This window comes from Pongo pygmaeus, chromosome 15 (assembly GCF_028885625.2).
Source record: "Pongo pygmaeus isolate AG05252 chromosome 15, NHGRI_mPonPyg2-v2.0_pri, whole genome shotgun sequence".
Lineage (NCBI taxonomy): Eukaryota > Metazoa > Chordata > Mammalia > Primates > Hominidae > Pongo > Pongo pygmaeus.
Genome location: NC_072388.2, coordinates 18,711,957 through 18,728,190, shown reverse-complemented (window position 1 = coordinate 18,728,190; position 16,234 = coordinate 18,711,957).

Sequence of the window (16,234 nt, the reverse complement as noted above, 5' to 3'; positions counted from 1 at the left end):
ATATAGATATTTTTATTTTTTTTAGGCTAGTCAAGTGAAGCAGTGGGAGTGGAGAAGGAACAAAGAGACCTGTAACTGCTTGTGATCAATTAGTTGTAAACACCACTGCACTCAGACCAGCCAGCCTCCTATATTGCTTTTACTCTATTTTTTTTTTCTCTTTTTGGAACTGAAATTAAACATCTATTAGAGCTTCCTACCTTGTCTTCCATTTATTTTAACCTCTCTTCCATATACATATATATACATATATATATGTATGTATGTATGTATTTGGTCTTTTTCTCTATGTTGCATTCTGGATAACATTTTCTTACCTTTAATACTAATCAGTAATTCTCTCTATAGCTCTGTTTAATCAGCTGTTAGATATGCCCATTAAGTCATTTGTTTTGGTTAAAATGTAATTTCCCATTCTAGAAGTTCTAGTTGATTGTTTTTCAAAACTACTAGGCCAAATTTTTTTATTTCCTGTTTTTTGCAGATATTTTCCAGCTTGTCTCTTATTTCCTTAAGCACAGTAATTATAGTTGTTTTAATATATGTAACTGATAATCCTAATATCTGAATTTTAGGCTGTTGTTTTGTCAATTCATGTTGTTTTGTTTTCTTGTAAAACTTGATCATCTTTGAATGTGTACTGCTCAATGTCTTTGCAAAATTACATGCAGTGAGTTTTTGAGGACAAGATGAATGTTATCTTCCTTTAAAAATATATATATTACTTTTTTTTCTCCCAGGCACTTGGCACTCTATCAGCCCAAGAGGATCCTAAACAAAGTTAATGGCCAGGCATTCTCTGGACCTCCAAGATATGTAAACCCAAGGTGCAAATCAGAATGCTGACCTGTGGTCCCAGCTTCTCAGAAAAACTCCTCACACTTTCTATTTTCCTTTGCTAAGCTCAATTTTTTTCTGCTGAGCTCCAGAACAATTACTAGAAGTAGGAGAACAGATATAGGTGTACTTCTTGTTTGCCCTTACCTTAGGGGAATAGCTCTTTGGAGTTCCAACTTAATATTGGGAGGGTGTCTTAGTAGTCTTCCTACCTCTGGTGGGTGCTGTGTCTTGATGTCTGATCCTCTTGTTTCTCCCACTCAAACAGGCTACCAAAATTATATAGCCCAGCATTTCAGGAATTAACAAATGACTGGGTTTTTTTTGTTTTTTTTTTTGTTTGTTTGTTTGTTTGTTTTTGAGATACAGTCTCGCTCTGTTGCCCAGGCTGAAGTGCAGTGGTGCAATCTCGGCTCACTGCAACCTCCACCTCCCAGATTCAAGCAATTCTCCCGCCTCAGCCTCCCGAGTAGCTGGGATTACAAGTGCATGCCACTACATCCGGCTGATTTTTGTATTTTTAGTAGAGACGGGGTATCTGAAGATACCCTGGGTGACAGAGCGAGACTCCATCCCCCCCACAAAAAAAAGTATTTATTTATTTTATTTATTTCTGTTTAGAGATGGGATTTCACCATGTCGCCCAGTCTAGTCTTGAACTGGACTCAAGTAGTCCTCCTGCCTCGGCTTCCCAACGTGCTGGGATTACAGGCGTGAGCTACTGCACCCAGCTGAGATTTGGTAAAAATCTTATGCAATATTTTTAATAATTTTTATTTCAAAAAGGATTGGTCTAAATTAATTAGCCTGCCAATACTAGAAAGGAAATGGCAGTTGTGGGAGCTATAACATCAATCATAGTCCACCACACGGACTGAGAAGCAGAGAAAACAGTACTCCAGAGAAAGCTTAAGGGGGGAGAATGCCAAAGCACAAAATGAAAGAGCGGTGACAGCTGGAATAGTAGCCTGCTCTTTCTATTATATCATCCTTTCCAGAAGACATCGCTGGAAAAGGACAAGATGGTTTGGTGGTGTGGCCAATTAGTCTTAGCAGTTTGTTAGTGTGGTTGAATGGTCTAAGGCACTGAATTGAGGCTCCAGTCTCTTTGGGGACGTGGGTTTAAATCCCACTGCTGCAAGGGTCTTTTGTTCCTACATCAGTAGTAATTATTCAGTGTGTCTTCACTAGAGGGTTGACCTAATGTCAAACCCAACATGTAATTTTTCTCACTGCCTAGCACTGGGCTGGGGGAATGGAGCTGCTGAATGAATAACTCACAGTCTACCCACAGGGAGCTCTTAACAATCAAACACCCAGACCACTAAGAGATGTATTCCCAACTTCTGTTTGAAAGGGAGCTGGTAAGACCTTGCCAAATAAATGACATTTGAGCTGGAATCTTGAAATAACTTTGAAAGTGCAGTATGTGTTCTGTGAAAGGGAAGGATAAGGTAGAGCAGGGAGTAGAGGGGAGCAGGGAGTGAAGTGAGCTTTTGTTTCATTTGCTCCTAAGTGTTAACCTGAAGAAATCTGAGCAGTTACACACAGAATGTAAAATATCCCTACATCCCTGCTACTGACTGCCTCTGGGAACACCCTGCGTTTCCTACAGGATGTTGTCTCTGGTTTCTTCACCTGCCTGTGATCTCCTGCTACAACCCCTTCCCTCACCCACCATTTCTCCTTCAGTATCTGTCCCTCTAGTTCTGTCACTAGGACAGTAAAAAAGATGAGTTAAGCAGGACACAAATCACCAAGGGAGGCAACTGGTCACCGGCTCAGGGAGGTGATATTTCAGAAGATTCAATGCTCAGGCTTGAGCCAACCACAGAAGACCACCTGGACCACAAAGAGTCCAAATATGAGTTTGAAGTCAGAATTTGAGCTCTTTAAGGAGCAACCTTACTTTCTGGCCTTTGAGTGCAGTGCCCTTCCTACCCCATGTGATACCTTTGGTACCCAGGAGGTGCACTGGGCAGGATTTGGCGTCTATCATATCCAAGTTTGAATCCAGGCATTGTCCCTACCTCCAGGCTTTGGGAAGGAGGCAACAGCTCATGTTAGCAGGTGGCGATGGAACCTGATTGGCCGGTGCCTTAAGTAGGCAAGTGATAAGTTTATCCATGTGGCTCTTTACTGTAGTCACCCCTACTGTAGAGGGCTGCCCTGCGTATTGTAGGATGCTTAGTGGCACCCCTGGCCTTTACTCACTAGATGTCAGTAGTAATATGCCCTCCCTACCCAGCTGTGACATCAAAAAAGTCTCTAGACACTGCCAAATGTCCCCTAGGAGGCAAAGCCATCTCTGGAGATGATTATCTCCCAGTGTGTAGCTTGTCTCTTACAGTGTCTTTACCAAGGCAGAAGTTTCTTAATTTTGATGCAGTTAATTTAATTGTGTTTTTCTTTTGTGAGTCATACTTTCAGTGTTGTATCTAAGAAAACTTTCCCCAACACAAGTTGACAAAGATTTTATTATAAAAATTTTAAAGTTGTGGGTTTTATTGGTAGGTCTATGGTCTACTTGAGGTTCATTTTTATATGTAGAGCAATGTAGGGATCAAGAATCTTTTTAATTAGTCGGGCATGGTGGCGCGCAACTGTAGTCCCAGCTACTTGGGAGGCTGAGGCAGGAGAATCGCTTGAACCCAGGAGGGGGAAGTTGCAGTGAACCAAGATTACACCACTGCACTCCAGCCTGGGCAACAGAGTGAGACTCCGTCTCAAAAAAAAAAAATTTGTTGTTGCGATTTTTCTAAAGTTTGTTGAGAAAACTACCTTTCTCCACTGAATTGCCCTTGAAGCTTTGCCAACAGTCAATTAACAATATGTATGTGGTTTTATCTCTGTACTCCTGCTCTATAGATCTATTGTTTTAAATTTCTTAATGCCAGTATGACCCTGTCTTAATTATAGCAGTTTTATAATAAATACAATAAAATATAAATAAGTCAGGCAGAGTGAGTCTTCCAACTTTGCTTCTTCCAAAGATGTTTTGGGCATGCTGTCTTTGAATTTGCATATGAATTTTGGAATTAGCATGTCAATTTCTTTAAAAAAAAAACCCTGTTGGGATTTTTCTTGTAATTAGATTAAATCTATAAATAAATTTAGGGATAACTAATATCTTAACAATATTGAGTCTGTTCATGCACAAATATGAAATGTCTCTTGATGTATTTAGGTTTCCTTTCATTTCTCTTAGCATTTTTTTTCAGTGTACAAGTCTTGGACATATTTTATTCCGAAGTATTTTATATTTAATTACTCTGTTGTAAATTGTATTGCTTTTTAAAATGTCAATTTCTGATAGTTCATTACTAGTACATACAATTATACGTATGTATATACAATTTATAAAATAATATATGCCAAGCCTGGCCAACATAGCAAAGCTCCATTTCTACAAAAAATGTTTTTAAAAAATTATCCAGCTGAGGCTGGGCATGGCTCACACCTTTAATCCCAGGAGTCCATTCAGTCGGTTGTGGGTGCTTAAAATTAGTTTGGCTTAAAAATCATTCATTTTCAACCCTCAGAGGCTAACTTGAGGTACATATTCTAAAAGTATTAGCTTCTTTGTGACAGAGCTTATAGAAAAGATGGGAGAGAGATGCTGCTCCCAGCACCAGCATAATTGCCTAATGGGTTCATCTTGCCCTTGCCCAGAAAAGCTGATTTACTGAGACGGTGTTATTGCAATGAAGAGTTTAGTAAATGCAGAGCCAACTAAATGGAAGACTGGAGTTTTGTTATTACTCAAATCAGCCTCCCCGAAAATTCAGAGGCTAGGGTTTTTCTTTTTTTTAAGACGGAGTCTCGCTCTGTCACCCAGGCTGGAGTGCAGTGGCGCGATCTCGGCTCACTGCAAGCTCCGCCTCCCGGGCTCATGCCATTCTCCTGCCTCAGCCTCCCGAGTAGCTGGGACTACAGGCGCCCACCACCACGCCCGGCACATTTTTTGTATTTTTAGTGGAGACGGGGTTTCACTGTTTTAGCCAGGATGGTCTCGAACTGCTGACCTCGTGATCCGCCTGCCTCGGGCTCCCAAAGTGCTGGGATTACAGGCGTGAGCCACCGCGCCCGGCCGAGGCTAGGGTTTTTCAAGGATAGTTGTGAGACAGCCAGGTGGAAGGGGGTCCCTGCAGACTCCCTGACCAGCCTGCGCACGGGGACGAATGCGCACTAGGGTGGAACCTCGGGAAGTTAGTGCCATTCGCAGCGAGGAGGAGCCTGGCCCCATCTCTTCCTGGGAGGAGCCTGGGATTTGAAGGCCTGGGCGGCAAGTGCTCTAGCAGGGACTCTGGCCTAGCAGAGTCCCCCTTTTCTTCCTTTTTCACCCAATAAAACCCTGTCTTACTCACCATTCCAATTGTCTGCGAGCCTGAATTTTCGTGGCCGGGGGACAAAGAACCCTGTCTTGAGCTGAACTAAAGAAAAGTCCCGCAACATTTGGGCAGGCAGGGGAATGCTGATTAGTTAGGTCAGAGATAAAATCATAGGGAGTCGGAGCTTGCCTTCTCTCACTGAGTCAGTTCCTGAGAGGGGGCCAGTTTACCCATCTCGGTGACGCCAGCTGATCCATTCAGAATGCAGTCTGAAAAATACCTTGAACAGCAATCTTAGATTTTTACAATAATAATGTAATATAGGAGCAATTGAGGAGGTTACGATCTTGTGGCCTCTGGCTATATGACTCCTGAGTCATAATTTCTAATACTGTGGGCTAAGTTGTTACTTTTAGAAAGGAGGTCTGACCCCAAGCAAGGAGGGGGTTTGCTTCATGAAGGGGCTGTTGTCATGTTTGTCTTAAAGTTAAACTACAAACTAAATTCCTCCCATGGTTTGCTTGGCATACGCCCAGAAATGAGCAAAGGAAGCTTGGAGGTTAGAAGCAAGATCGAGTTGGTATCCGGGTGCGGTGGCTCACGCCTGTAATCCCAGCACTTTGGGAGGCCAAGGCGGGTAGATCACTTGGGGTCAATAGTTGGAAACCAGCCTGGCCAACATGGTGAACACCCATCTCTACTAAAATATACAAAAATTAGCCGGGAGTAGTGGTGCACGCCTGTAATCCTAGATACTCGGGAGGCTGAGGCAGGAGAATCGCTTGAACCCGGGAGGCGGAGGTTGCAGCGAGCCGAGATTGCACCACTGCGCTCCAGCCTGGGCAACAGAGCAAGACTCCGTCTCGGGAAAAAAAAAAAAAAAAAGATGGAGTTGGTTACATCAGACTTCTTTCACTGTTATAATTTTTGTAAAGGTGGTTTCACCAGCGGCACTCTTCCCATAGCTTCTACTGAGAAACTGGGGAGATTGCTGGAGGTGGGGAATCTGGGTCTAGTGAAGGTCTCAGGCAGTCTGCACTGACACTGATTTTCCAGCTCAGGAGAGACAAAGTAGTCATAGTGGGCCCATGTTTCCCCAGTGTGTCAACCCAAAAGGTTAAAATAATAGGCACTATGGACTTAAAGAAATCAAAATTAATTTTGTCCCAAACCAAGAACAGTAGCCTGGAACACAAACAGTGCAAACTGAGAATGTGTCCAGGAGTGGGTTACATGAGGCACGGTATTTACATGTTTTTCCTAAATAAAAAATCAAAGAAGGGGGCAGTGAAGCAAAGGTGACATTTTTACAGTTTTGACTGATGTTTAGTGATGTTATACACAGACAAATCAAATGTGTGTTTAACATATATAGGAAGAGGGTAACAAGTAAATGAGTATGTACGCATCTTAGGGTTTGGAGGGGAATGACTGACATTATCCTGCTGTTAGAAAAAGGAAAATTCAAAGAAAATGTTAACATGGGCCCACAACGGCTGCAGTTGAGCATATGAGTAATAAAACCCAGGCCTATAAACTAAAGCTGACCTCTTTCCTGTGTAACTGGAGTTTGTTAAATATTTCACTGACAGGGACTGGTCATAAACCTGTTTATCAGATGTAGAACAAAGACAGAACGGAATTAGTCACCCTCCCTCCACCAGACTCTAAGATGCTTAACCTTTCTCCCTACTCACTCAACTGCATATTTACCTTATGTATGGTGTCACTGAGCACTCATCAGAATCACAAGAATGTAACCATTGTTTCACTAACCACTTCTCCCTCCTTCTGTGCCACACATATCCCTGTCATGCTGCTATAAAGACACATGCACACGTATGTTTATTGTGGCACTATTCACAATAGCAAAGACTTGGAACCAACCCAAATGTCCAACAATGATAGACTGAATTAAGAAAATGTGGCACATATACACCATGGAATACTATGCAGCCATAAAAAAGGATGAGTTCATGTCCTTTGTAGGGACAGGGATGAAATTGGAAATCATCATTCTCAGTAAACTATCGCAAGGACAAAAAACCAAACACCGCATGTGCTCACTCATAGATGGGAACTGAACAATGAGAACACATGGACACAGGAAGGGGAACATCACACTCTGGGGACTGTTGTGGGGTGGGGGGAGGGGGGAGGGATAGCATTAGAGATATACCTAATGCTAAATGACGAGTTAATGGGTGCAGCACACCAGCATGGCACATGTATACATATGTAACTAACCTGCACATTGTGCACATGTACCCTAAAACTTAAAATATTATAATAATAAAAAGAAGATATTCAAAAGAAAAAAAAGAAAATTTAAATATACTGTGCCTCATGTAAACTACTTTGGGACCTATTGTAGGTCTATTCTAAGTCTGTATTCTCAGGCATAACTCCTCAAACTTGGCTGAGAATAAATCTAAACATGACTTCTTTAAGTTCAAGTGCCTGTTATGTGACTTTTCAGTTGACACTGCCTTTGTGCTTCATCTGCTAGGCAAGGTTACAATCAGTACACATCAGTGAAAACATCTGACATGGCTGGGCGTGGTGGCTAAAGTCTGTAATCCCAAACTTTGGGAGGCAGACGTAGGTGGTTCACCTGAGTTCAGGATTTTGAGACCAGCTTGCCCAACATGGCGAAACCCTGACTCCGCTTTAAAAAAAAAAAAAAAAAAAAAAAAATACAAAAGTAGCCAGACATGGTGGTGCGTGCCTATAGTCCCAGCTACTTGGGAGGCTGAGGCAGGAGGATCACTTGAACCCAGGAGGCATTGGGATGCAGTGAGCCGAAATCATGCCACTGCACTCCAGCCTGGATAACAGAGCAAGACTCTGTCTCAAAAAAAAAAAAAAAAAAAAGACAAAAAAAGACAAACTTTAGCCTTTCAGGCTAGAGTTCAGCTTTAGTTCATAGGTCTAGTTTCTATTACCTATATGCCCAACCTGCAGCCATCTTGGGCCGCTTTTAAACATTGTTCTTTCAGATTTTCCTTTTTCTGACAAGTGCCATGCAGGAAAAATCAGGAGGGGGATGGGGGCAAGGGCTTTGTCCAGGCGACATTTATGCAGATTGTATTCCTAGTCTGGTCTGGGGCCTTGTCTTCTTGTATGATGACTTTGGGAGGAGGGTTGCAATTGCTTGAGCCTAGAGACAAATATCTGTTCCTTTTTCCTTCTGTTAGTTTTCTTGGTTGTGGATCAACAAAATGAAGATGTCTCCTAGATGAATAAAATAGTAAGGTCAGCAACTCAAGGGTTAATGCACCAGGCTGTAACAAAGGTGTGAGTTCCAGCCTCCCTGGGGCTCCAGTTGCTTCAGTTTTTATGCTCTGGGATGTATTTACCAAGCTCAGATAACTTCACTGGTGAATTTTAATAAATGTTTCAGGAATAATGACAATTCTACACAACTTCTTGCAGAAAAACTGGAGAGGAGATAATAATTCTCAACTCTTTACATAAGGACAGTGTATTCTCATATTAAAAGCAAAGATACTTCAAAAGAAAGAAAACTACAGGTCAGTGTCTCTTAAGAACATGGAAGCCAAAAAGTTTAACATAACTTTAGCGAGTTGAATCCAATGGTATATAAAATAATGATACATCAGAATTAAGGGGGATTTACCCCAGAAAAGCAAATTTGGTTTGATATTCAAAATTAATCAATGTAATTTATTATATAACAAACTATATTATATTAAAAAGAAAAACATGATTATATCAAAAGATGTAGACGAAACATTAGTCAAAATTTCATATTCATATATTTATTACTTACTTGTATTTTTAGAGTTGGGGGTTTCCCTCTGTTCCCCAAGCAGGAGGGCAGTGGCACAACCATAGCTCGCTACAGCCTCAACTTCTTAGGCTCAAGTGATCTTCCTGCCTCAGCCTCCTGAGTAGCTGGGACTACCAGTGTGTGCCATCATGCCCTGATAATATTTCTTTCTTTCTTTTCTTTTCTTTTTTTGAGGTGGAGTTTCGCTCTTTGTTGCCCAGGCTGGATTGCAGTGGTGCGATCTCACTGCAACCTCTGCCTCCCAAATTCAAGCGAATCTCTTGCCTCAGCCTCCTGAGTAGCTGGTATTACAGGCGCCCGCCACCACACCCGGCTAATTTTTTTGTATTTTTAGTAGAGATGGGGTTTCACCATGTTAGCCAGGCTGGTCTGGAACTCCTGACCTCAGGTGATCCGCCCGCCTCGGCCTTCCAAAGTGCTGGGATTACAGGTGCGAGCCACCGTGACTGGCGCCCTGATAATGTTTTAAAATTTTTCGTAAAGACGGGTTCTCACTTTGTTGCCCAGGTTGGTCTTGCACTCCTGGGCTCTAGTGATCCTCTCATCTTGGCTTTCCAAAGCTCTGAGATTATAGACATGAGCCACCAATGCCCGCTACACATTTGCTTCTCATATAAACTCTCAGCAAATTAGAAATAGAAGGGCCTTTTCTCAATCTGATAAAGGGCACCTATGAAAAACTTTCAGCTAACAATACACTTAATGATGAAGGACTGACTGATTTCCCTATGAGATTAGGACAAGCAAGGACATCTGCCTTCATCACTATCATCAGCAATGTATGGAGATTCTTGAACAGTAATGCAAAACAATTAAAACGGAAGCCATCCATGTTTAAATGATGCCCGGGCCGGGCACAGTAGCTCACGCCTGTAATCCCAGCACTTTGGGAGGCCGAGGCAGGCGGATCACTTGAGGTCAGGAGTTCAAGACCAGCTTGACCAACATGGAGAAACCCCAAGTCCCTACTAAAAATACAAAATTAGCCGGGCGTGGCGGCACATGCCTGTAATCCCAGCTACTCGGGAGGCTGAGGCAGGCGAATTGCTTGAACCTGGGAGGTGGAGGTTGCAGTGAGCCAAGATCGTGCCATTGCACTCCAGGCTGGGCAACAAGAGCGCAGGGTTCTCTTCCAAGGCAGGTTTCAACCAACCCAACACATATTGGACCTCTGGCATTCCAGGGACTTGGTGTCCTCCATTTGCAGAAAGTCCAGTGACCCAGCTCTAACTTTATGTGCTCTTTGAGAGATCAGCTGATAGAGTGGAGGACCGTATACATCTGTGGACATCCTTAGGTTGCTGGTTCAATTCCTGCTTGAGGGAAGTGTCTGAGTCTTTTGTGCACACACCAATGCTCCCTGGCTGCACCTCTGCCTGGTCAAAGGCCCTGCTGTTGCCACACTCTCCCAGGCAAAACCCAGCAAAGCCTTATCCAGATTACCTAGCTTGCCATGCCTGTGCTGTTGCTAGTACACTTCAGTGCAAAGTGCCATTACTTCTGCTTTGTGACCCAGCCAATCCCCCATCCGAACCCTTACCATCTCAAGGCTGTTTCATTTTTATTCATAGGCTGCTTTTGGACCTAAGCACTGCTGGGGAATCTAGCAACACAGCTGGATTCATCTGTGACCAAGCTCTCCCGACCAGGTTGGCAAACCCTGGAAGGCCAAGCTCCCAGGAGACCATCAAGCATTCAGGACAACAGTGTAGGGTCGAGGACAACCATGATACCATCCGTGAACTCACCCTCTCCCCCTCATTTCCTTCTTGGGCTATTACTACCTCACCTCTGTCTCTAAATCATTCTCTCTCTCTCTCTTTCACAATTTCTCTCTCTGTCTGTGTATATTTCTCTCTGTCTGTCTCTGCCCCTTCTCCCTATCACTCTGTGTCTCTCTCATTCTCCTTTGCCGGAAATGTATAGACTCATACAGACAGAAAATGCTCATCCTTGCTATGTTGTGTCTACTTGGGGAGACAGCAGCCACCCTGAGAATTTTCTAAGGCAAAGAACCTCCATTGGCAAGGTCAGGTTGCCCCACGGGATGAGGACATGGTGTGTCTACCCACTCACCCCTGTCCTAAATCCCTCAAGCCTCGCCTTTCCTGAGTTTTCACATCTTTTTATTTTGCTACAGCTGGGCTTGGCTCCTGCTGGAAGAGTAAGGATACCTAACATTCACCGCTTAGTTCAAAGATGTCAAAAACACCTGCCACTTAGGAGGCTGTGAGAGCAGGAAGGAAGTACAAAATGGCAGACTTGAAAAGAGCTTCGGTGACTTGGGAGAGTTGAGGATTGTTGGTCTATGACAGGAAACAGAAGTGAAACTTCAGTGACATCTGTCATCATACAGCAGCACACAAATTCACCTCCTTAGAAAGGCCACTGCCTGGTGGGTCTGAGCAGTTTGGACCTTTTGCACTAGGATCTAGCAGGACAGTTGGGCTCCCCTACCTCTGAGAAAAATATGCTGAAGCCCAGTCAGAGAGAATGGAGCAGAAAATGGACTGGGCTTTCACCAACCAATGGAGCTTCACATCTGTGGAGATGTAATGGGTTTTGTGGGTATGCGGCAGAGAAGAAAGCCAATGAGTGTCCCTTGGTCTCATCCCAAGATCTCAGAAAAATGTGCATCAGACACTTGGTGTACAGATGCAACCTATCACAGAGAGCACTCTAAGCCCAGTGGTCCATGGGAGCATGGCCCTCTAAAGCCCTTTGAGGACTGGGTCCCTGCCCTCCCCTACCCTCTATGGCCACAAGAACTGCTTCATTGTGGGTCTCAAACTGGAGACTGTATGTGTCTTCTTCTCCTGGAAAGTAGCAGATGGTCTCCCCCAGCACTGCCTATTCCCCTCACGTTCCCCCGGCTGTGTCAATCTTTCCCATTTCTCACTGCTAGTGGAAAGGAGCCAAGCTGTGGATTCACCAGTGCTCTGAGATGATTCTATGGCTGTGGAGCTGCAGAGAGACCCCAGTCTCCAATGACACCAAAAACAGAGACCAGTGAACAGGGACCAAAGGTAGCACCTTAGGTCTTCATTAGATATGTTCCTGATGGAACATGGAGGCACGGGTCCTCTGAAACCTCAGTTTGGTGTTTTGAGGGCAAAAGCAGAAGGGGGCCAGGTAGTGGGCTTTGGTGACCAGCACAAGCGAGGGTGAACCCCAGATGCCCACTTTTCCAGTCTGGGACATGACAGAGAGTAGTAAGGGGTGTTCATGCATCTGACTCTCACCTTTGGCCATCCAGACCCACTTAGCATAAGACACAGAGTGGACTTAAACTCAATGGACACTAGGTCCCTTGGGGGTGGCTTGCTGTACCCCCACTAGGTGTTCAGCTTGGAGGGGCGTCTCAGTGGTCTTGGGGTGGTGGGCATACACCAGATGGGATCTGAAAACTTTGCCAAAGATGTGGGGTCAGGAGAAACTCACACCTCTATCCTCTACCGCCATTTTTTTTGTTTGTTTATTATTTTTTTTTATTTTTATTTTTCAAGAAACCCACAGAACCTTGCTGATATGGTTTGGCTGTGTCCCTGCCCAAATCTCAACTTGAATTGTGTCTCCCAAAATTCCAACATGTTGTGGGAGGGGCCCAGGGGGAGGTAATTGAATCATGGGGGCCAGTCTTTCCTGTGCTATTCTCGTGAATAAGTATCACAAGATCTGATGGGTTTATCAGGGGTTTCTGCTCTTGCTTCTCTCTCATTTTCTCCTGCCACTGTCATGTAAGAAGTGCTTTTCGCCTCCCACCATGATTCTGAGGCCTCGCCAGCCATGCGGAATTGTAAGTCCAATTAAACCTCTTTTTCATCCCAGTCTGGGGTATGTCTTTATCAGCAGCGTGAAAATGGACTAATACAGTAAATTGGTACCAGTAGAGTGGGGCATTGCTGAAAAGATACCCAAAAATGCAGAAGCGACTTTGGAACTGGGTAACAGGCATAGGTTGGAACAGTTTGGAGGGTTCAGAAGAAGACACGAAAATGTGGGAAAGTTTAGAACTTCTTAGAGACTTGTTGAATGACTTTACCCAAAATGCTGATAGTGATATGGACAATAAAATCCAGGCTGAGGTGGTCTCAGATGGAGATAAGGAACTTGTTGGGAACTGGAACAAAGATTATTCTTGTTATGTTTTAGCAAAGAAACTAACAGCATTTTGCCTCTGCCCTAAAGATTTGTGGAACTTTGAACTTGAGTAAGATGATTCAGGGTATCTGGCAGAAGAAAAAATTTCTAAGCAGCAAAGCATTCAAGAGGTGACTTGGGTACTGTTAAAGGCATTCAGTTTTTTTTTTTTTTTTTTTTTTTTGAGATGGAGTCTTGCTCTGTTGCCCAGGCTGGAATGCAGTGGCCCGATCTCGGCTCACTGCAAGCTCTGCCTCCCGGGTTCACACCATTCTCCTGCCTCAGCCTTCCGAGTAGCTGGAACTACAGGTGACCACCACCACACCCGGCTAATTTTTTTTTGTATTTTTAGTAGAGACGGGGTTTCACCGTGTTAGCCAGGATGGTCTCGATCTCCTGACCTCGTGATCCACCTGCCTCGGCCTCCCAAAGTGCTGGGATTACAGGCGTGAGCCACCATGCCTGGCAGCGTTCAGTTTTATACAGGAAGCAGAACATAAAAGTTTGGAAAATTTGCAGCCTGACTATGTGATAGAAAAGAAAAACCCAAACCCATTTTCTGGGGAGAAATTCAAACCGGCTGCAGAAATTTGCATAAGTAGCAAGGAGCCTAATGTTAATCCCCAAGACCATGGGGAAAATGTCTCCAGGCCATGTCAGAGACCACCACGGCAGCCCCTCCCATCCATCACAGGCCCAGAAGCCCAGGAGGAAAAAGTGGTCTCGTGGGCCGGGCCCAGGGTCCTAGTGCTGTGTGCAGCCTAGGAACTCTGTGCTCTGTGTCCCAGCTGCTCCACCTGTGGCTGAAAGAGGCTAACATACAGCTTGGGCTGTAGCTTCAGAGGGTGGAAGCCCCAAGCCTTGGCAGCTTCCACATGGTGTTGAGCCTGCAGGTGCACAGAAGTCAAGAATTGAGGTTTGGGAACCTCCTCCTAGATTTCAGAAGATGGATGGAAACGCTTGGATGCCCAGGCAAAAGCTTGCTGCAGGGGTGGGGCCCTCATGGAGAACCTCTGCTAGGACAATGTGAAAGGGAAATGTGTGGTCAGAGCCCCCACACAGAGTCCCTACTGGGGCATTGCCTAGTGGAGCTGTGAGAAGACGGCCACTGTCCTCCAGACCCCAGAATGGTAGATCCACTGACAGCTTGCACCATGCACCTGGAAAAGCTGCAGACACTCAAAGCCAGCCCAGGAAAGCAGCTTGGAGAGAGGCTGTACCCTGCAAAGACACAGGGGTGGAGCTGCCTAGACCATGGGAACCCACCTCTTGCATCAGTGTGACCTGGATGTGAGACTGAAGTCAAAGGAGATCATTTTGAAGCTTTAAAATTTGACAGCCCCGCTGGATTTCGGACTTGCACAGGCTCTGTAACCCCTTCATTTTGGCAAATTTCTCCCATTTGGAATGGCTGTATTTATCCAATACCTGTATTCCCATTGTATCTAGGAAGTAACGAGCTTGCTTTTGATTTTACAGGCTCATAGGCAGAAGGGACTTGCCTTGTCTCAGATGAGACTTTGGACTGTAGACTTTTGGGTTAATGCTGAAATGAGTTAAGACTTTGGGGGACTGTTGGGAAGGCATGATTGGTTTTGAAATGCGAGGATGTGAGATTTGGAGAGTCCAGGGGCGGAATGATATGGTTTGGCTGTGTCCCCACCCAAATCTCAACTTGAATTGTATCTCCCCAAATTCCCACATGTTGTGAGAGGGACCAGGGGGAGATAATTGAATCACAGGGGCCAGTTTTTCCAGTGCTATTCTCGGGATAGTGAATAAGTCTCACAAGATCTGATGGGTTTACCAGGGGTTTCCGCTTTTGCTTCTCTCTCATTTTCTCCTGCCTCTGCCATGTAAGAAGTGCCTTGGCCAGGAGCGGTGCCTCACGCCTGTAATCCCAGCATTTTGGGAGGCCGAGGAGGGCGGATCACCTGAGGTCGGGAGTTCAAGACCAGCCTGGGCAACATGGAGAAACTGCAAGTCTTTACTAAAAATACAAAATTAGCCGGGCGTGGCGGCACATACCTGTAATCCCAGCTACTCCGGAGGCTGAGGCAGCAGAATCGCTTGAACCTGGGAGGCGGAGGTTGCAGTGAGCTGAGATCACGCCATTGCACTCCAGCCTGGGCAACAAGAGTGAAACTCCATCTCAAAAAAAAAAAAAAAAAAAAAAAAAAAAAAAAAAAAAAAAGAAGGAAAGAAGGAGAACAAGAAGAAGTGCCTTTCACCTCCAGCCATGATTCTGAGGCTCCCCCACCCAGCCATGTGGAACTGTGAGCCCACTTAAACCTCTTTTTCATCCCAGTCTCAGGTATGTCTTTATCCGCAGCATGAAAACGGACTAATATACTTGCCCTACTTCAAAAAGACACAGCCTCTGGGGGGGAAAAAAAGAGTTCTTGGTCAGTTTGCAGAGGAGGGAAGCCAAGCCCCAGGTGGGCGCTGGGGAGGAAGGAGGGTATCACAGTGCATCTGCAAGCCCTGGGCGAGTTCTTCTCACCTAGTGCCATTTGTTCTCTCTCTCATTTCTAGCACACTTGAATGCGTCAAAAAGTGAGCATAGGACTGTAGGGAAAAGGGCGGGGCACATCGGGAGGAGGGGGATGTGTGTTGTCCGGGAAGGGAGTAGGAAGGCCAGAGTTTTAGGAAAGGGCTCCTTAAGGACTTCCAGCAGACCCTGAAGATGGTCTGCGGATAGCGGCCGCCCACCCAGAAGCTTTCCGAGTTCTTCTTTCCTCCTCCTGCAACCCCTGTCCCACAGGATCCACCCATCCACCTCGACCATCCCTCTGACCGAGCCCTCTCACCCTCTTATTTTCTTTCACTGAGGGCTGTCATCCTCACTTGTAAAAAGGGAGATGCACAGGTGGAGGAAGGCCACAGGTGAGAGCCTCCCGTCCTGGATTGTGGCTATCAGCGCTCCGGGACGCGAGGAAACCACACTCAGAGGATTTGCTCCACCCTGAGAGGGGCGCGGTAGCAATCAGCGCAAGGTTCTCTTCTAAGGCGGGTTCCAATCAACTCAAAGTGTGTTGAACCTCCAGCGTTCCAAGGACTTGGCTTCCTCCATTTGCAGAAAGTCCAGTGACCCAGCCCTTGCAACGTGCAC